Source organism: Anguilla anguilla, chromosome 10 (genome assembly GCF_013347855.1).
Source record: "Anguilla anguilla isolate fAngAng1 chromosome 10, fAngAng1.pri, whole genome shotgun sequence".
In the NCBI taxonomy this organism is placed as follows: Eukaryota; Metazoa; Chordata; class Actinopteri; order Anguilliformes; family Anguillidae; genus Anguilla; species Anguilla anguilla.
Window position 1 is genome coordinate 27,041,476 of NC_049210.1, and position 21,879 is coordinate 27,063,354.

The 21,879-nt window shown below is 43.6% G+C and overlaps 1 pseudogene; it reads left to right on the forward strand.

Annotated features, from left to right (window-relative positions):
- The first annotated feature begins 373 nt into the window (after positions 1–373).
- LOC118206554 lies at positions 374–10,761 on the forward strand (annotated as a pseudogene).
- The last annotated feature ends 11,118 nt before the right edge of the window (positions 10,762–21,879 follow it).

Genomic DNA, 21,879 nt, shown 5'->3' on the forward strand with positions numbered 1-21,879 from the left:
CTAGTAAACTAGCTGTTGAGACTGGAAATGTTTAAGGGTAAAAAGATATGTCTATTTTGCTTGTGTATGTGAGATTTCAATTGGCTCATGTAGGTGAAGGATTGTCTGGTGTTGGTAAAATGTCCAATAGGGAGACATTTTGATTGTGCACTAGGCGGCAGGAAAAAGAAGAAGGAGAAAATGCAAAATCCCTTAGTTTGGGGCTTTATTTTGTGGACATGTGAAGTTGTTTATGAATTCTGTCTGTTGAAATTGGGTCAGAATATGCAGAAATAAATTATTTTAAGGGCTGAGTGTCTGTAGCTGTTGTGGTTATTTCTGTGGGGAACCCTGGAAAATGACAAACTCTCTGTGCTGTATAGGTATTGGGCATGCCGCCCCGCCAAGGCGTAACTTGGCGGGATGGCATACCTGCCATCTCAATCTTGAGACATTTAAAATTCGAGAAATTGCAATCCAAATGATCACTTTTTTTCAATATGGCTGTATTGACTTGCACAGAATGTTTGTAGTGGGATTATTTGAACATGCTACAGTAAAACTGCACACAAATGGGCTAGAACATAGACCAGCACCCCTCCTGTCTTTACAAGTATCAAAAGTTTTACATTTACAGAGAAATTTCAAACCAAATTACATAGAAAGTTTGAAGTGGGATTATTAAGAAATGGTACAGTAAAATTTCATGGAAGTGGGATAGGATGTAGACCAGGACCCCATCTATCAGGACCATGTATCAAAAGTTTGAGACCTTTTAAATTTGGAGAGAGATTCCTTTTTTCAAATTGGCCTGTATTGGATTACATGGAAGGTTTTAAGTGGGATTATTCACAAATGATACTGTAAACTTTAACAGAAATTGGGTAGGACATAGAACTGGACCCCTTCAGTCATGAATAAGCATCAGAAGTTTGAGGCCTTTTAATTTTAGGGATTTATTCCAATCCCAATTATTATTTTTTTCAATTGGCCTCTTGGATTACATAGAAAGTTTGAAGTGGGATTATTCAAAATTGCTACAGTAAAATATCACAGAAATTGGGTAGGATGTGGACCAGGACCCCATCTGTCATGAACAAGTGTTTGAGACGTTTAAAATTTCAGGAGATATTCCAATCCAAAATGCTACTTTTTTCACTCAGCCTGTATTGGATTACATATTTGGGGTGGGATTATTTGAAAACGATGATGAAATGCAACATAGCTAAAATTAGACATTTCCTGTCAGTCGGGGATGCTGAAAAATTGATCCATGTGTTTGTTACCTCTAGGTTAGATTACTGTAACGCCCTGCTTTCTGGCTGCCCTAATAACTCGTTAAAGAGTCTCCAGTTTGTGCAGAATGCAGCTGCTCGTATCTTGACCAGAACTAAGAAGTATGAGCACATTACACCAGTACTAGCGTCGCTTCACTGGCTACCCATTAAGCATAGGATAGACTTCAAGGTTTTGCTCCTGACTTTTAAAGCTCTGCATGGACGTGCACCTGTGTACATATCTAACCTGCTCCTACCTTATAAGCCCACAAGGTCACTCCGATCCCAAGACGCAGGTGGTAGGGCTTTCTCCTACAGGGCCCCACTACTGTGGAACCAGCTTTCAAAATTTATCAGACACAGTCTCAATATTTAAATCTAGATTAAAAACGCACCTCTATGCTCAGGCTTACAATCAGTAGTCTGGAGACAGGGTGCGAGAAGCCTGTAGTCATAGAGCTTTGTAGGTGGCAATCCTTTCCTTACTGTCACCTGTCAATCAGCTGTGACCCGACTTTACATGGGCTGGCTCTTGATAGGCGGGTATGGTTGTCTACCCCTCATGACTGCATGGGCTCTCCATCCCCGTCCTAGTAGATATGCAGCCATATTCTACTCCTGGCGGGGTCCCCCCAATACATACCACTGCCACCTTACTCACTGTCTGCTATATTGCAAATTCCCTAATTGCCGTTTCTACCCTCTTCCCCACGCTGCCGGCGGGGCTCTTGCCCCAACCCTTGAGAATGCTTCGAGAGTTGTCTGGTCTCCTCCACCTCTGCGGTCCAGCCCCTCCTTCGTCATTGCCTCCACCCTGCCCACATCTGCCGCCACCTGCTGTTCCCCATCACCGCCACCCGGCCCTACCCATCATCTGAGTCACATCACATATCTTATAAAACTGGCTGACATGGTGGTCACCAGTCGGCACCCTGAGCCGACCAGAGGAGGATGGGTTTCCCCCTTGAGCCTGGTTCCTTCCAAGGTTTCTTCCCATCTGCCACAGGGAGTTTTTCCTTGCCACTGTTGCCTTAGGCTTGCTCCTGTCGGGGTTTAGGCTAGGGCTGTCTGTAAAGCGTATTGTGACAACTGCTGTAAAATACGCTATACAAATAAAATTTGATTGATTGATTTTCAGTCATCAAAAAAAAGTTTTCAGTCATATTTCCCTCTACATATGGTTTGCAAAGGTCTGCCATCCAATCCATTGTACGTCAACATTGGCACATTCTGTCAACAGATCCTCAATTTAAAGATGTTTTTGTTGATCCTCTATTTTCTCATTACAGAGCTCGTAACCTTGGTGACAGACTGGTCTGTGCCGACCACTACAAACCTAGGTCACCATACTGGTACCACCGGGTTGTTTTCCGTGTCACAACTGTGCGTCGTGCAACAATTTGGTAAAAACAGATTGTTTCACTCATCCCCAAACTGGGAAGAAGTTTAAAATTAAACAACGCATAACCTGCAACACAAATAATTCAATTTATCTTTTACTTTGTCCTTGTGGGCGGGGCTACGTGGGTCAGACCACAAGGCCCCTTAAAACCTGCATAAGTGAGCACAAAAGCGCAATTAGAAGGGGAGATGTGAATTCGCCAGTTGCAGGACTATTTTTGGAACATAAACATACAGTGCAAATGCTGCGATGCATTGGTATAGAGAAAATTCAGATGAGCAGAAGGGGCGGAGATTTAAATAAACATATCCTAAGGAGAGAGGCTTATTGGCAATTGTGTTGTGTTACAAGGTGTTGACTGAGGACGAATGAGGATTTTGAATTATCGTGTTTTTTATAGATCCCCTCGGTGTCTTTGGCCTGCAGTGGTTTGAATGGACTAACTTCTGAATCATCATTAATTAAACACTGTTTTTGTGGTATTTACATTTCATTTCATGTATCCGCTTTTGAATTAGGAAATGGATGCCCCTAACTTAGTATGTGTATATGTATCCTATTCCAAATAATACGGTTTTTTGATGTAACTGGTGTTTTTCTTATTTTTCTGATTAGCCTGTTTAGCCTTTTTGTCATACACATTGGCCTAGAACAGGTTTTGGTCATTATTGATTATATAATTATTAAATTATTTATAAGCTAATTTACATATATAATTGGCTATTATGATGTCACGTTTATACTTGTTTTATATTTCCTGTTTGTCAGAAGAACTTCAAGACACTGAGGACAGCTTAGGCCGAAACATGTCTGTCTTTTTGTCCAAATAGGAATAAAACACGCTGTTGATGATTTTGTTGCGTAGATATTCATAATTTATATCTCATTCATTAAGAGTGCGGGCTTCCGTCTTTCCTTTCTATAATTATCTTTGAGAAGCCAACGCACCAATTTATTTGTTATAAAGTTTGTTAAAACTTCTTTGAGCGCATGGGTTGGTAATTCTTTTTTTCTATTAAAAAACAACAACATTTTTATCCATTCTAGAAAACGACACCATCTGCAATAGATTAACTAGCGGACAATCTCCTTGTTCTCTCACTTCCCATCCGTTTGTTTGGTTCATTGTGCTGTTGTGAAATGGGGATGAACACAATCACGCATACTCCGCAGAGAAACGAAGAGGGCATGAGAGAGAGAGAATGGCTGACACAGTATTATTTTAACCTCACGTTAGAAGACATGCAGTTCAGATGTTTGAACTATGGATCGACTAGATTTTAGATCCCCAAACCTGGAGGAACGGTGGCATTGTGTCTGGCTAGCTGGTTGTCTGACAGCCGCTGACCCTGGTCTGTGTTAGCATAACGAATGGGTAACGTAAAACCTGAGTATAAAAGTACTTAAAATATTAAGTACTTAAATCTATGACTATGACTAGAGAATGAGAGAAAACAAATCAAGCTAATTATCAAACAAACTGTTTTATGACTGGATGTCTGAGGAGTAACGCTAGCAAGCGAACGGAACATGCAGATATGCTCATATCTCCTGTCTGAAGTTATGTGACAGGAGCCAGAAAACCAGGCTTAAGTACAGGAAAGTTGATTTTCAGTTTTTTATAGCATATGCAAGCTGAGAATCAGAGCTTCAAATAGATGTATCATACATGGAGATTGGACAATTACTGAGTAAGTTGCGCTGTTTTGAGGTTAGATATTTATGCTGAATGGGCTGCCAGAAAACCAGAGATTTTCACTGCCAAAGATTGACAAGGGATTCCCACACTTTTGTGACATATTTCCTTAGCAACCGTGTGTTTAAATAGATACCAGTTACACCAAATTACACATAATGCATTGTGGTGATATATTCTACCTATTTGATGTTGAATGCATGCAATACGTAAGGGATAAACCACGACGGGCTGTCCCGTTATTGGAAAATAATGTACGACGGGGGCGGTGAAGCTAGGGAGATGAATCAAATTCAGCTCTGTCTTGCTTTTTTAAATGGTGCGGTCACGCACTGTACAGCGTTTTTCCAAGACCCTCTGAAACCGGGTTTGAATGCCAGCTAGTTTTATGATAGGTTCACCGTCACTTGTTACCTAGCCAATATTAAAATTCAGCTGGGTTTTGGCTGAAAATGGTCTCACGCATGCTTTTTATCCCGGTTAGCTAGCTAACTACTGAGTTATATTAAAAACAGCGGTTACTATAAACACAGTCGTTAACAAAGATACAGAAAAAAATGCGCCCCGTAGCCATGAGTTAAATATCGACAACGGAAACACGCAACAAAAGGGACAGATGGACTGAATACCGGTGGGTATTCATAACTGAAATCGAGGTTATTTGGCTGCGTAATATTTACCGTATTTAACTCTTTCTACACAAACTCGGTCTACAACTCTTCCGTTTACGGATACCTTTTTCCGTCTAAACCAGTGGGAATATGGCTTGGGCATTAGAACAATTACCACATTCCAGTCAACACTGCGTAATCAGTTATCCAAATACCGAGTCGTGGACACGCTTATCAAAGCGTAAGTACTTGACTTTTCGGTAGAACTAGGTTAATTCAATTGGGTAGGTCCATCTGTCCTATGATTTCTTCTGTAACCCCATACTACCACCGAAGTAGCCTACATTATTTTCCAATAACCTGGACAGACCGGAGGGGTTTATTCCACTTATACAACGGGTTACCAACAGTGATTATATATGTGTAGTGAACGGATATCTGGTGCATCACTACGCTGCATTGAGACATTGGACTGATTAATTAGTTGATTGCCGGCACCTGGTTTTGGGGGTGAATGCACTTTGGACTCTATAAGGGAAACAAAGGAGAGGTGCGGAAAAAAGAGAGACAGGAGGTGGGCTTGTGAACGAGACTGGTTTCCAAATGGTATAACAGCAAGTGAAGCGATTAATCCTGCAATAATTTGCAAAATTTGCAAACCAAGCGAGTGTATTTAAAATATAGCCCACCGGTGAGATTCATTGAAGTGTCGGGAAGCGGCAGTGCAGCGGAGGCAGCGAGGGATGCCGACGGCGTGGGACGCGTGTTCTTTTTCTCGGACGCTATTTTTTTCCAGTCGGCACCACCGGGACGCCGGTGGGCCTGGAGAGACGTGTGGCTGACAGCGGAACGACACGGGGGGGGGTCTCGACAGCTACCGGATGAGGGAAGTCGGGACCTTTTAACTTTTTTCATTAACGCATGTGTGTTTGTTTTATGTATGTTTGTTTGCCGATATTTTTATGAATTGAGTAAGGGAGTACTTGCTAGGTGGGGGAAAGTTTTAACGGAAAGTGTAATTTAGACGGTTGTGGGACTAGTGATTATGGGTGGTGTAGCCATAATGGAGTTTGAAGTGTGAACAGTTAACTTATATTGACTTTAAAGTGTGAGCAGACCTAATTTAAGGGGAGTGTGATGGGAACAGCTTTTGAACTGGTACTGCCGTGACACAAGTGTGGACCTGTTTGCAAGAGTGAAACTTGGTGTAGATTATGGTAAAAAGCTACAGTACCCATTTTTAACTATAGCCTGGAATGTGTTTATCTTGCATAAGTAAGGTTGACTTATGCCACCCCTTGATTGCAAGTTTTTAAACTATTGTTAAATAAAGCTATATAAAAGGTGGTAGCAGCCTTGCGTTACCCTGTTGATCCAGTTGGTGTTCACCCCCTGCTGGTGAGATTTGGTTCATTACACTGGTGGCAGCGGTGGGATCTATAATAAAATAAATAAAAATGTCTCTTTCTGAGTCTGCCAGTTCTGCACACACATCTGACGATTCACCTCAACCCTCTCATGCGCAACCCCAGCTCCACCAGCGGCCTGTCTTTATGCCAGAGACTTTTACTGGCACAGGCCGAGAGTGGTCTGAGTGGTCTGGCTGGTCTGAATAATTTGAAATGGCAGCTGAGGTTAATAATCGGAATGATGATCTCAAACTAAAATTTATGTCCTTATTGTTTTCTGGTAGAGCCCTTGACCTTTATGGTGGGTTAAGTCCTAGTGATAGAGGCAGCTATGCTAAGTTGTGGGAGGCTATGTGGAAATGTTTGGAGCCATGTGAGAGTGAAGACTGGAATAGAGTCAGTTTCTCCTCTAAGAGGAGGTTATTTAAAGAGTGATGGCAGACCCTGAGAAAGTGGAGTCAGTGAGAGCCTGGCCAGAACCAAAGAATCAAACTGAAGTGAGAAGTTTTCTGGGACGGGCGTCTTACTATAGACGGTTTGTGAGGGGTTTTGCAGAAATTTCCCGTCCTTTACATTAACTGACTGAAAAGGGGAAGAAGTTCAAGTGGGATGAAAATTGTCAGAGGGCCTTTGTACATTTGAAGATTAGCCTCACCAGTGCACCCATTCTAGCTTACCCTGATCCCAAAAGGACTTTTATTCTAGATACAGATGTCAGCGACTCTGGGATAGGAGCTGTTCTATCCAAAGAAGAAGATGGCCTGGAGAGAGTCATCGCGTATGCCAGCCGGGCGTTAACAAGGCAAGAATGCAAGAAAGAATTTCTGGGCATGGTCACATTCACAAAGTATTTCAAACATTATCTGCTAGGGAGATAATTTATTCTAAGGACGGATGACAATTCTTTACGCTGTTTACATAACTTTCGGGGTCTGGAGGGACAGTTAGCCTGTTGGCTGGAACAGCTAGCCAACTTCCAGTACAGCATTGTGCATCGGCCGGGCAAACAACATGGCAATGCAGATGCTCTATCTCGGTTAGCTTTACCCTCTGCTGGTGAAGAGGATTGGACCACTGAACAGATCAACCAACCCAAGCAGGAGCAGGTGACCATCATGCGGGTATTGGAGTCAGGGGGTGCTTTGCGAGTGGGTGCGGAGAGCGAGACCGAAGTAGCCCAGACTGCAGTCCCTCAAGAAACTGCAGCCCAAGCACAAGAGCTCAGAGTAAGTGAGGATTTGGAGAAGGCCCAGCTGGAAGACCCTGAGATCAAGATGCTGTTACAACTGAAGGGAGGTCCAGGTGACAGGTGAGAAGAGTTTTATGGCCACTCCACACTACAGAAGTATGCAGTGATCTGGGATCAGCTCCAAGTACAAGGCTGGCGATTGGTACGGGTGCTACCGCCTGACCCGAATTCGGCATCTGAAGTTCAGGTGGTTCTCCCCAAATCCATGGTGCCCTGCATACTGGCCATGCTGCACAGTACTCCTACAGGTGGTCATTTAGGGGTACAGAAGTTACAAGGGAAGGTTAGAGACCGTTTTTATTGGCCTGGGTGGTCTGGTGATGTGAAGAGGTGGTGTAGAGAGTGTACAGAGTGTGCCTCACGTAAAACTGAGGGTCAGGTCTCGTGTGCACCTCTGCAACCCTCTGCCATATCACGCCCCCATGAACGCATTGCCCTTAACATTTTGGGTCCCCTCCCTGAAACCCCCCTGAAAAATAAATACATTTTAGTCATTGGTGACTGTTTTTCTAAATGGATGGAGGCCTTACCGCTTCCAAACCAGGAGGCCCACTCGGTAGCCAAGGTATTGGCTGAGGAGTGGAAATGCCGGTTTGGGGTGCCCCGTAGTATTCACTCTGACCAGGGCAGGAATGTTGAGTCTAATTTGTTCAAGGAACTGTGTAGATTACTCAATATGAACAAATCTCGCACATCCCCATATCATCCTCAATCTGATGGTCTTATTGAACGTTTTAACCGTACTCTTTTATCCATGCTATCTCTGTTCGTAGAGGAGAATCAACTGAACTGGGACACGTTATTGCCATATGTTATGATGGCGTATCGAAGCAGCATACATGCAAGTACTGGGTTCACTCCTTTTAAAGTACTGTTTGGGCAAGAGATTGTGTTACCTGTCAATGTTATGTTTAATATTGATAATCAAGCTAAGTTTGCTACTGCAAATGAGTATGTTTCCAGAGTAGCTGACACCTTGTCTACGGTAGTGGAGGCGGGGCTAAGGCCTCTGATAGTCAAAAGACTAAATTTGATTTTAAAGCGAATTTCCAGTATTACTCTGTGGGGGAGCTAGTATGGAAAAGGAATAAGGCGAAGAGGTGGGTTTGTCCCCTAAATTGCAATGGAGGTATAACGGTCCTTATAAGGTTCTAGAGCGGGTTTCTGATGTGCTGTATAGGATTGATATCCAATGCTATATGATAAGAGAAAAAACGTTGGTTGGACTGCTCCAGGGAAGCAAGCTTAGTTTCCAGATCAGAATTTTTTTTAGGCGAGCCTTCTGACGTGAGGTGTATGCTATAGTATTGTCTCTAATGAAACCTTTTATCGTGTCCCACAGTACCCCTTGGTCTTCCACTGAACCCTGATTAAATGTGATGAATTCTTTTAATTAGCTTTTTTACATCCCGTAATAAGGTAGCGTTAAAACGCCATCGAGGTGCACGGCTAGGTTTGTTTAGCAAAGTCAGCTTGGAAAAATTGCTATGATGATCGGACAATGACATTGGCTATATCTCTGCAGTGTCAGCAGCCGTGGTCAGAGATTGAGAAAAAAATAAAAAATCTATTCTTGAATATGATTTGTGTCTAGAGTAAAAAGTGTATGCTCTTGCAGAGGGGTTAACTAAACGCCATAGATCTATAAGTGATGAGGATGCACAGCATAGTTTAAGTCCCGCTGTAGAAATGGACTGGGAGTGAGATTCTTTGGCCACCTGACCTGTCGAGTAAATGGGACATTACTGCATTCATATCAGCACCCAAAACTATTTCAAATTCTGAAAGTTCGAGAAGATAAGTGGACAGGGAGGGGGAAAATTTAGAGTCACCTGTTGTGGGAGCGTATACAGAGAGAAAAGCAATTTTCCTGCCACCAACAATACTCTTAATGTGAGTTACCCTACCCTCTACATCACCTCCCCGGTCTGGAATATTGATTTGTAAATTTCTACGAACCAATATCAGAACTCACTTGGTTTTATTATCGGCAGAGGCAGAGGCTGCTACAGAATAAAATGTATTGTTGCATCTGGAAACATCCTCCTCCAAATTAGATTCTTGTATCAGGGCAATATCAATTTTCTTTCTACGAAGTAAATCTAAGAAACTTGTGCGCTTATGGGGACCATTAAGACCATTGATATTGATACTTAGAATATTGATACTAATCATAGCTGTCAAATATGGAATGTTTCCTGAATAAAACTATTGAAAAGCAGTTGTCATTTAAAATTAAAGATATCAATGGAGGAGACCTTTTATAATCCTAAATAGCAAAAATAGCCTGAAAGGAATACGAACCAGTTGCACCTAATATACCACCATCTTCCCTCCCCACACCCTCTCCCGAAACAGAAAAGTAATAACTAATAAAGCCCTCCCCAAACACTGAACTGCTACAGACACGGTAGTGAACAGCACTGTGTCTGTATCCCTCCCCTTTGTAAATCTGTGACGTCAACATTGGCTTTGACATAGCCTGTGCACCAGTGACTACTCGCTCCATGTTAGCGCGGCTAGTAAGCTAGCCAGCCAACCCTAACCCTAACCCTAACCCTAACCCTAACCCTAACTCCCTCAACAAACCAAAGCTATCATGTTATTGTTGTTACCAAAACCGAACCCTAACACGTGTTGTGATATTGCCTAATTAACTTCCACTTTCATATATTCATACCCAAGCGACGTGAGGCAATGATATAGGAACAAAGTACACAACATTAAATCATCTTATCCAATATATAATCAGAGTTCGTATGAGATTATGGAAGTGGATAGATAGTGAATAAGAGGTCCGTTAGCTTAGCTAACTGACGTTAGCCAGCTAATATGTTCCGATTAGACAGCTACCCCAATGTTCAGCTCGTAGTGTTACCCTCAGGGTGAGATCGGACTCTGGAGGCGAGGAAATAGCGAGCCTCCTCCGGGGACCGCAACAGGTGAGACTGACCCTTGTAGATGACTTTCAGCACTGCTGGGTATTGCAGAAAGTTCTGGATACCAGCCTCTCTCATAACTCGCCTTATCTGAGTGAAGGCGCCCCGCTTCTTTGCTGTGGACAGGGAGAAATCTGGAAAGAAACTCAGCTGTGCTCCGGGGTCGGTGAAAATGGGTCCCTTCTTTCTGCATTCTTGAAGGATTAAATTTCTGTCGGGATACCGAAGGAGTTTGAAAATAAATACTCGAGGTCTTGAACGGTGTGAGGTAGATTCTCCGGCGTAAATTCTATGGGCTCATTCCACCTCAATATCCCAGTTAGCTAGCGATGGAAGCCACAGTGGCAGTGATCGTTTTATGAAACTGTAAGAAATCTGTCTCTGATGCCAATATGTCTGCTGGCCACACATTCCCTTGATCTTATCATTATCACAATACAGTTGGTACAATGGTAGAATAGCGACCAGAAGTGAGAGATTGGGAACCATTCAAGTCAACAGACGTGCTAATTCAATCACAACAGGACAGCCAATACACTATGGCCTAATTGATAGGTGTTACAAAAACTGACTACATCCGTCTTGGTATGTGTATTCAACACTCCTGATCAAAGCTTCGAAAACAAATAAGAAGCAGCCTCTGGAAAGGTTCGTGGTTCAGTCTGACTCTGCTGAATCCAAGGTGTCATTCGTGCGCTTTGTCACTGCCAGTATTGGAAATAAACTTTGTACATTTTCATCACGTTCGAGAGACGTCCTTTTTTCCTTACAAAACCGACTGGATTGTCTTTCTCTGCGCCTTCAGCAAGCCCGATAAGGCGAAGATTACATCGCCTGCTCCTGTCTTGTAAGTCCACTACTTGTTGTTCGAGTGATTCCAGTCTGCTCGTGTGGTCATTCAAAGTTTTTTTCTGTTCTCTTTGTTCGCCTGTGAGAAGGTCTATTTTCGAGCACATAGCCTGAATAGTCTTCATGTGGGTAGAGAAATGCCCGAAGTGCTGTTAGCTCAGGTTTAAGCAACTGTTCCAAACAAGCAAGTGGGTCCGCCATCTTAGGTATTAGTTCCGTGGCGTCTTCCTTCGATTTTTCCTTCGAAGGGGACGCCAAAGGTGACGAAGGATGATGTTTTTTGGATGCAGGCGAATACATCTAGACGTTGTCAAAAACAGGTCTTGGTAAATCGGGAGTAAAACGGAAGAAAAATAGATTTTGGAGCTGGGTAGAAGGGAGCTCTAGCCACGTCGCTGTAAGCCCATGTAGGGTGACGTGACCTCTCGACACCGCATTTGTTGTGGGTATAGCTAGTTAGCCACCGGTGTTGGGTGAAGTTGGTCCTAGCTGCTGGTTCAGAGCCAGTCATTTTCTTCCCCTACTAATGGTTAAAGGACCTGGGAAGGGAAATCTCATCCCAGACCAGCAGTTAGGGGCAGCCTAGGCACCGCACTAGGCGAGTAGACTTACAAGCACATGTGGTTGTCACGTGTATCCGTGCGATTTTGATTTAGTATAGTTCAGGACCTCCAACACATCGTAAATCGACATAAATCTGTTTTTTTCTCTCCAGAGATTGAAATAAATATAACTAAGCACATGCTACGGCAGAGAATGACTGTCCAAAAAAAATGTGAGAAATCTATTCTTTTTAATTGCTATAGATATTTTACAATCAGTGATTTTTAAAAAGTCAATAGGATTTTAACATTGGGTTGTGACGTCACGAACCAGATGCCCCCTGGAGACAATTTGACTTACAAGCTCAATGGCAGGACCTAACACACGTGATCCGGCCGACCAATGGTGTAACTTCACAACTCGGCTGACCAATGGTGCAACTTCATCACTCAGTCAGATCACTCAGTCCCAGACATTCGCGTTTGTAGGGCTGGCCCCGCTGTTGCGGTCCAGCCAAGAACATAGCTGATGCAGTGACAGGTGGGGCGACATAGCTCAGGAGGTAAGAGCGGTTGTCTGGCAGTCGGAGGGTTGCCGGTTCGATCCCCGCCCTGGGCGTGTCGTAGTGTCCCATTTGATACAGATGAAAATGACCGATCAGGGGTAGACTATAATAAATAAATTATTTATTTATTATAGCCTACCCCTGATCGGCCATTTTCATCTGTATCAAATGGGACACTATGAATGCTAGCTATACATTATTTCTAGGACATTTTATTTTTTTACAGTGTGAGCAAGGTTATTTAATTAGCTATATATGACAGACAATGGCCAGAGTTCAATCCAGATAGCTATTTACAAAGGGTCATTCAGAGAAATTAAATGCATAAAACTGTTAAATTAATAAACTCATATAAAACAAGCTATTTATAATGCCAGAGAAAGTACACTTAAAGTTTCTAAATATATTTACCTTGTTGCGACTGATGTAAATTAAGAACAGTTCCTCAGATTAGATGGTCTACCATAATTTAAACCGGTGAATGTTAGTTGACAACCTTGTTTGAAGCCGACAGCTATTAAATTAAGGCAACTAGCTAACTAAAGCAAAGTTAAAATTAATATTTATTTACATTTGGTAATGTTACCGTACTTGTCCGTAACTAGCAAACCAGCTGGGAAGGTAAATTCGCTTGTTGTAATTTTTTCCCGGTTATGATTCAGTGAAATGTGTGGTTATCTTTACCTACAAAAGCAGGAAAATCAAACAGTGATTTACCTCATTTAAGATTTGCGCGTCTCTCAGCTCGAGACAGTCGAGCAAGCGATTGGTTCTTGGTAAATTCTTGGTAGACACCCTGATTGGCCGCGTCTTTCAATACTCAGCAGCGATGCACGCCCTGATTGGCTAGTGGTTTCATCTTCTGGTAGATTCTTGGTAGAGAACGGGGATTTGATATGCTCTGACTACCAAGAATTACGGAGACGCGAAGACAGTCAGCATAGGTGTTTGGAGAGTAGAGTATCGAGACTGCAGGTGGAAGTCGCCATTAGACACTCCAGCGGAGTTTTGTGTATTCAGTGGTGGTTGCTCATTCATTTTGATTGGCCATTCTTTTTTTTCTGCTTTTGTCTGCTATTATTATTAGAAGTAGTGTAAGGAAAGATGTACTTTGGTAGCCTATGGCTACAGGAAGGGGTGCTGGGGTTGAGGGAGGTGGGTGGAAGAAAGTGGGTAAAGGAAGCCAGAAGAGAGGAGCATCGAGTGAAAGACCTGAGATATCAGAAGTAGTTGGGGAAAATAAAATGAGGAAAATTAGTAATTCTGAAGTATTTGTTGTGTTGTTTAAAGTTAAAGATCAAAAACAGGGAGATGGAGGATTTAGGGCATGAAATCCCCTAAGAGTCACAACCGCTTTGGAGAGTCAGATAGGTAAGGGTTTTCAGGTCAAGATATTGTCAAATGGGCTGCTGCGAGTTTGCTACAAAGATAAGAAACAATATGATAACACTAAGGGGGTGAGGAAGTTGGTGGAGAAGGTTGAGAGCTTGGTTCCGAGAGAAAGACAGGGACTCAAAGGATTGAATTATGGAGTGTACACCGGCCTGTCTGAGAAGGAAATCTTAGACAACATTAAGGGTGGCCGAGTGACCGAAGTCTTGAGATTCAAGCGTAAGGAGGGAGGCAATGGGAACTCGCCGATCCTGCTAATGTTTGCAGGCAGTGTGTTGCCAGAAAGAGTATATCTTGGAAACATGGCATATCGTGTAAGAGAGTACATATGACCACCGTGGCGCTGTTATAACTGTCAGAGATCTGGACATAAAGCTGGCTCTTGTTGGGGTAAACGTAGATGTGCAAAATGTTAGTTAGAGAACATAGTTGTGTGTAATTTAGATAATCTTTTTAAAACTTGTCTCAACTGTTGCTAGTCAGCAAACATAATCGTGTGTTAGCTCAGAATCTCTCTAGTTGGCTCTCTGTTGTTAGTTAAACGCGTTAGTGAAACTGTGTGTGGGGGTTGGTGTTGGTGTTAAATTGCCCGGTGTTGTTCAGCTAATTTCGAGTAGCTTCACCTGGTGCTATTTAAGTGGTGTTCATCTGTGGTTCATTTAGTGTGCATCTGATTGTGTCGTCGCTTCTGCCATACCCCGCGATTCAGATAATCGTATCTTCACTTGATTTGTTTCTGCTGTTGCTAGTCAGCAAACATAGTTGTGCGTTAGCTCAGAATCTCTCTAGTTGACTCTCTGTTGTTAGTTAAACGCGTTAGTGAAACTGTGTGTGGGGGTTGGTGTTGGTGTTAAATTACCCGGTATTGTTGAGCTAATTTCGAGTAACTTCACCTGGTGCTTATCTGCCCTAATGAAGGTAATGCTAGCACGTAATTGCCACCCGGTATTTATAGCTCCAGCGGAGGCTGCCATAGGCAGCCTCGTTGTCAGTTCATCATGTTTATAAACCCAATTCCCTTGTGCGTGCTGCCTTGCCCCAAATGGTCTACTCACCACAGGCGCAATTTATCTAACCTGATCTACCCACCCTTATCCACACCTCAGGAATTCACTGTCACAGGTGGACTATGGAACTGCCAGTCAGCCGTCCCGAAAGCTGACTTCATTACTGCCTTTGCCAAGACAAAATCTCTTGACTTCCTGGCTCTCACAGAAACTTGGATCACTCCCGACAACACCGCCACCCCAGCTGCACTGTCTTCGGGATACTCCTTCTCGCACACCCCCAGGGCCTCTGGCCGAGTCGCGGGTACCGGTTTGCTCATTTCCTTGTCCTGGAAGTTCTGTGTCCTCCCCAGTCCTAACCCTACTTCCTCCTCCTTTGAATCTCATGCAATTACTGTAACTCATCCCTCAAAATTTCACATTATAGTTCTGTACCGTCCTCCAGGTCCACTCGGCTCTTTCCTGGACGAGCTGGACACTCTCCTAAGCTCCCTCCCTGAGGATGGCACTCCTGCTATTCTACTGGGAGACTTCAACCTCCCACCAGAGACCTCCAAACTGTCCAGGGTTGCCTCACTCCTCCAGTCTTTTGCCCTATCCCTGTCCTCTTTCCCCCCCCACACACAAGGCTGGTAACCAACTAGACCTTGTATTCACCAGAAGCTGCTCCATTCCCCAACTTACAGTGACTCCCCTCCATGTCTCAGACCACTTCTTTCTTTCTTTCTCCCTCTCCTATTTACTCCCACTCAATTCATCCAACAGCTCACCCACAGTAACTTTCAGGAGAAATCTCTCTACTCTGTCACAATCCTCCCTCATCTCCACTGCTCTGTCTACACTTCCCCCTCCTCCGTCTTTCTCTAACCTGCCAGTTGATCTTGCTACCTCCACCTTAAACTCCTGCCTCTCCCAGTCCCTCGTCTCACTTTGTCCTCTTGTCTCCAAACCAGCACGCTCCTCACCACCCTGCCCATGGCTGACTGAGTCACTACGCTCCAGCAGAACATCACTGCGGGCTGCAGAGAGGAAGTGGAGGAAATCCCGATCCTCTGATGACCTGACCGCATATCATACCCTGCTGGCGACTTTCACATCTGCCCTCACGTCAGCTAAAGCCTCATTTTTCCAATCTAAGATCAGTGCATGTGTCTCTAATCCACGCAAACTATTCTCCACCTTCTCTTCCCTCCGCATTCCTCCTCCACCCCCACCTCCCTCTTCCCTCTCCGCAGATGATTTTCTGGCTGCCTTTGAAGGAAAGGTGGCTACAATCCGGAACTCCTTCGCCCATCCAGTGAGCCCCCCAACCCCCCGGGACAAACCTACAGCCACACTGACCTCCTTTGAAATGCTGGAGGATTCCGATGTTCTACAACTCATCACCTCTCATCGTGCAACCACCTGTCCACTTGACCCCATCCCATCTACAGTTCTCCAATCCATTTCCAGCGAGTTCCTTCCCTATCTGTCCTCCATTGTTAATTCCTCTCTTTCCTCTGGTCATGTTCCCTCTGATTTTAAGATGGCTCGTGTTACCCCACTTCTCAAAAAACCCACCTCAGACCCCTCCGATGTAATGAATTATCGACCCGTATCGCTTCTACCCTTTCTGTCCAAAACCCTTGAACGAGCAGTTCTTAAACAACTAACCTCTTTTCTCCATCAGAACAACCTGCTAGACCCCCACCAGTCTGGCTTCCGATCTGGGCACTCAACAGAGACTGCGCTCCTAGCTGTGACAGAGGCACTTGCCACTGCAAGAGCCTCACGCCTCTCCTCTGTCCTGATCCTTTTTGATCTGCCTGCAGCTTTCGACACGGTCAACCATAAAATACTCCTCTCCACCTTGGCTGGGATGGGCATCGCCGGGACTGCCCTGTCTTGGTTCGCTTCCTATCTTGCAGATAGGTCCTACCAGGTCACCTGGAAGGGGTCTGCCTCTGCTCCTCATCCCCTTGTTATGGGAGTGCCTCAGGGATCTGTACTGGGTCCTCTGCTGTTCTCCTTATACACCAGATCTCTTGGTGCAGTTATTAATTCACATGGCTTCTCCTACCATTGTTATGCAGATGACACACAACTCTTCTTCTCTTTCCCCTCCTCGGCCACACAGGTCAATGATAAGATATCTTCCTGCCTGGCTGACATCTCCACCTGGATGGCCAGCCACCATCTGAAGCTCAACCTCAACAAAACTGAGCTGCTCTTCTTCCCGTGCAAGACCTCCTTACTTTGTGAGCTCTCAATCACGGTTGATGGCACCACAGCGACTGCCTCTCACTCTGCCAAGAGCTTGGGGGTGGTCCTGGATGACCAACTGGACCTCAAGGAGCACATCAAGGCAACATCACGGTCCTGCAGATTCCTTCTGTACAACATCAGAAGGATTCGACCATACCTGACGAGGCACTCCACCCAGCTGCTCGTCCAGGCTATGGTGACCTCTCGCCTTGATTACTGCAACTCTCTCCTTGCAAGCCTGCCAGCTTTTTCCATACAGCCACTACAGATGATTCAGAATGCCACTACCATCTACAACCTTCCCAAATTCTCCCACGTCACTCCTCTGCTGCGATCACTCCACTGGCTACCCTGTCGCTGCCAGGATCCGGTTCAAAGCCCTGACCCTGCCCTACACTGCTGCCAACAGGACAGCCCCCATCTACCTGCAGGACATGACCCGATTCTATGTGCCTGCTCGATCACTCCGCTCTGCGGCAGCAGGGCGCCTTGTAACCCCTCCCACCCGCCCAAAGGGATCACAGAGCTTCTCCACCCTAGCTCCCCAGTGGTGGAACAAACTCCCCGTCCCTCTCCGAACCTCCCCCTCACTACCCATCTTCCGCCGTGGCCTGAAGACTCATCTCTTCAGACTATACCTAGACTAACCACCACCACGCTGTATATAACCCCCCCCCCCTTTCATGACACTTGTTACATGTTGCCCCATCCCAGCACTTTTTGGTAATTTGTATTTGTCCTAATACTGTAGCTTATTCTTCTGCCTAGTTGGCTTTGCAGCGGTTAGGTCTGAATAGTGTTCACTGTGTGAACTAAACTGTGTTCTTGGCTATAAATAGCTGTACAAAATAAGTATTTTACCTTACTGAACCTATGTTTAGCAGTTGTCTATGACCATGAAATGCACTTTTTGTACGTCGCTTTGGATAAAAGCGTCTGCCAAATAAATGTAATGTAATGTAATGTGGCGAAGATCACGTAATACAAGTATGTAAGGTAGAGGTCCCCAGATACTGTAACTGTGGACGGGATCATGCGGTAGCGTTCCGTGGATGTGAGCACTTTGTCCAGCCCAGGCGGGTCCAGAATGTGAAAGATCAGCACAAAGTTTTGTATGCAGAGGCAGTTAAAAGAGTTGACAGAGAACGGGGAATTGGGAACGTAATGGTAAACAGTGCAGTGCTGGGGAACCAGCACGCTATTCCAACTTTTCCGGCGCTTCCCCCTGAAATGATGATATTGAGCAGGGAATCATTTCTAGCTTTCATTGTTGATGTGTTGGTAGGAGCAAAAACAACAACCAAGAGATCAGACATTATTAAGATAGTGGTTGATGCAGCTGAAAGGTTTCTTGGCACGAAAAAATTTCTCACCGGAAAAATTACACGAATACATGACGGAGAAACAACATACGGGTAACTCATAGTTGACAAGGTCTGTCAGTATGGAGGAGTTGGACGTGGACGATGATACTGGTGATTTATATTCATATTTTATATTCTTCAATGGAATGCCCGGAGTCTAATAGCAAATGGCCAGGAATTAAAGAGATTTGTTGATGCATTTAAAGAGAAACCAGAATTGATATGTATCCAAGAGACGTGGTTAAAGCCCTGGCTTGATTTTGTAATTCTGGGGTATGAATGTTTGAGAATAGATAGGTCTGATAGATCAGGTGGGGGGTATGAAATTTTTATTAAGTCAGGACTCCAGTATAGCAGACTTGATATAAGCTCTAATCTTGAGTGTTTGGCTGTGGAAGTTTGGAGTAGCCATAGTTCGATAACTGTTATCGATTTTTATAATCCTTGTAAACGTTTGGTATTGTCAGAATTTGATGAGATTATGGGGCATGTAAAATGTCCTATTATATGGGTTGGGGACTTTAATGCTCATAACCCTTTATGGGGCAGTGATAGCAAGGACAACAATGGAGTAGTTGTAGAAGAATTTCTGGATAAGTACGATTTGGTAGTGAAAAATGATGGAAGGCCGACCAGGTATCATATTGTAAGGAATACTTGCAGTCACATAGACTTATCAATTGCTTCTTCAAACCTAGCCAGAATTGGAGAGTGGGATGTTATGGATAGATATACACTAGGTAGTGATCATTATCCTATTTTATGTAGATTCAGTAGAAATTTGAGAATAGAAGTGGAAGCGAGAGTTCCTAGATATCATTTTCCTCAGGCTAAATGGGATGAATTTCAGGAGAGGGCTCAAAATTTAGTAGGAGAGATAGACAGTGAGGGCTCTGCAGATAATTGGAATGCTTCTTTCAGTTTGATGATCCATAGGGCAGCTTGTTGATCCCAGATCCTGCGTGTTGGTTCCTTGGTGGAATAAAGACATTACATTACATTACAGGCATTTGGCAGACGCTCTTATCCAGGGCGACGTACAACAGAGTGTATAACCATAACCAGGAACAAGTGTGTTGAAAACCCTAGAGAGAAGTACCGTTCCAAGTGCAGCGAACAACCGCATAGTTCAACTTGGACCCTGAAGGTTAAACTGATTAACACTAACACAAAAGAGAACAGCAACAACGCAGTCTATGCAAAAATACAAAGAGTGTGATATAGCTGTAAGGAGCAGAAATAGAGCATATAGAAAATTAAGGAAACACACAATGCTGTGTTATGTAGTGGAATATAAGAGATTAAGGGCAATAGCAAGAAGAGTAATTAAAAATGCAAAAAGAAACAGTTGGAGGAGATTTTGTGAAACACCAGGCCCTGAGACTCCTGTAAGGCACCTCTGGTCAGCGGTACACAGAATGTCAGGACTTTATAAAAGAAGACCAATTCCGGTTTTACAGAATGGTGAGGTGGAAGCAGTATCCGACGAAGAAAAATGATGTTGATGTTTTTCAGGCAGTGCACAGTTCTGGGAATCTGGGAGTTGAGAGAGGTATGAAGAGGACCAAATTGACGTTAATTAATCAGTGGAAGTTGGATAGGAGTTCAGAAAATGACAATCCAATTAATTTGTTTTTTACTATGAAAGAATTGAGGGATGCTATTTACTCTGGTGCAAACACTACTCCTGGGAGAGATGGGCTGTCTTATGAATTATTCAAACATTTAGATGATTTAGTTCTTGAGGAAATCCTAGCTTTGTTTAACTCAGTGTGGGCAGAGGGTTGCTTGCCAATGGAATGGAAACATGCAGTTATAGTTCCTATCTTGAAACCAGGCAAAGATGCATCTGACCCCAGTTCATATCATCCTATAGCGTTAAAATCAGTGCTTTGTGAAATCATGGAAAGGATGATTACCAATAGGCTAGTTTATTTTTTAGAAAGTAAGGGACTTTTTGCTGATTTCCAAAATGGTTTCAGAAATGGAAGGTCAACAATGGAGTCAGTTTCAGTTTTAGATCAAGATATTAAAAAGGCATTTGATAAAAGAAATAGTGGTAAGTGTATTCTTAGATATTGAGAAAGCTTATGATTCTCTGTGGAAGGAGGGATTAATGATTAAAATTTATGATTTAGGAGTTAGAGGTAGAATGTTCAATTGGATTAAAGATTTTCTAATGAAAAGAACAATACTGTCAGGATCCGGGGTAGGACTCAGAAGCAGGCCAGAAAATCCGGTAAAAAACTTGGCGATTTATTATCACAAACAGGGTAACAGAAACAGCAACAGTCTCGTAATCACTATACAGGCACAGGTTGAAAATCCATAAATCCAAAATCCAATCAGGCAAAGGTACAGAACAGGAGCAGAGACCAGGTCAAGGGAACAGGCAAGAGTCGAAAACCGGAAGCAAAAACAACAGAGCAGGCAGGCTAAATTCGTAGTTGGATTAACAGGCAAAAATTTGAAAACCAGGAAATTCAGAGACACAGAGTAGAAGGCTCGAACGGCACTGAGAAAAACAGAGGCACGATCTGGCACAGGCTAATGGGGCTAACAAAAATATATAGCAAAGGAAACTGAGTGGAAGATGAGTTGCAGGTGGAGACGGTGGCCGAGGCTGATTGCATAATGCGGTGAGGCTTGATGGAATAATGAGGCAGACAGGCAGGACTGGGGGCGGAGCGTGGGCGGGAACCAGGAACCTGAAAACCAAGGTACACCCCATGCGCTCACACACACACAAAAAGCATACATACAAAAAATAAAAAATAAACAGATAAAAAATAAATAAAAAATAAATAAAGAGAAACAGGAACAGAACAGAAACTCAGGCAGACCTCCTGACAAATACAAGTATAAGTGGGTGGAAAAAGTTCAAAAATTGTTGAAATAGAAAATGGTACCCCACAAGGAAGTCTAATCAGCCCGGTCCTATTTAATATAATGATAAATAATATATTAAGTAACATTGGAAGAGCGTTTGAACAGTCTTTATTTGCAGATGATGGTGCCATTGGGAGAAGAGGAAGAAATGCAGAGCTTACTTTAAAACAAATTCAAAAGTTTTTCGTTTTTGTAGCGGAATGGGCAGACAAATCGGGCTTTAAAATCTCAGCCGCAAAGTCTAAATTTATGATCTTTGGTTTTAGAAGAAAGTTACCTAACCTTGGACTGCACATGCATGGATCTTCACTAGAGAGAGTGAAAGATTTTAAATTTCTTATTCGAAGAACGAATTACTTGGGCTGTTCATATAGCAAGAATACTAGCAAAAAGTGTTAAATGTCATGAGAAGTCTGGCTGGATGTGACTGGGGGGCAAAGAGGGAGACCATGCATTTAATATAC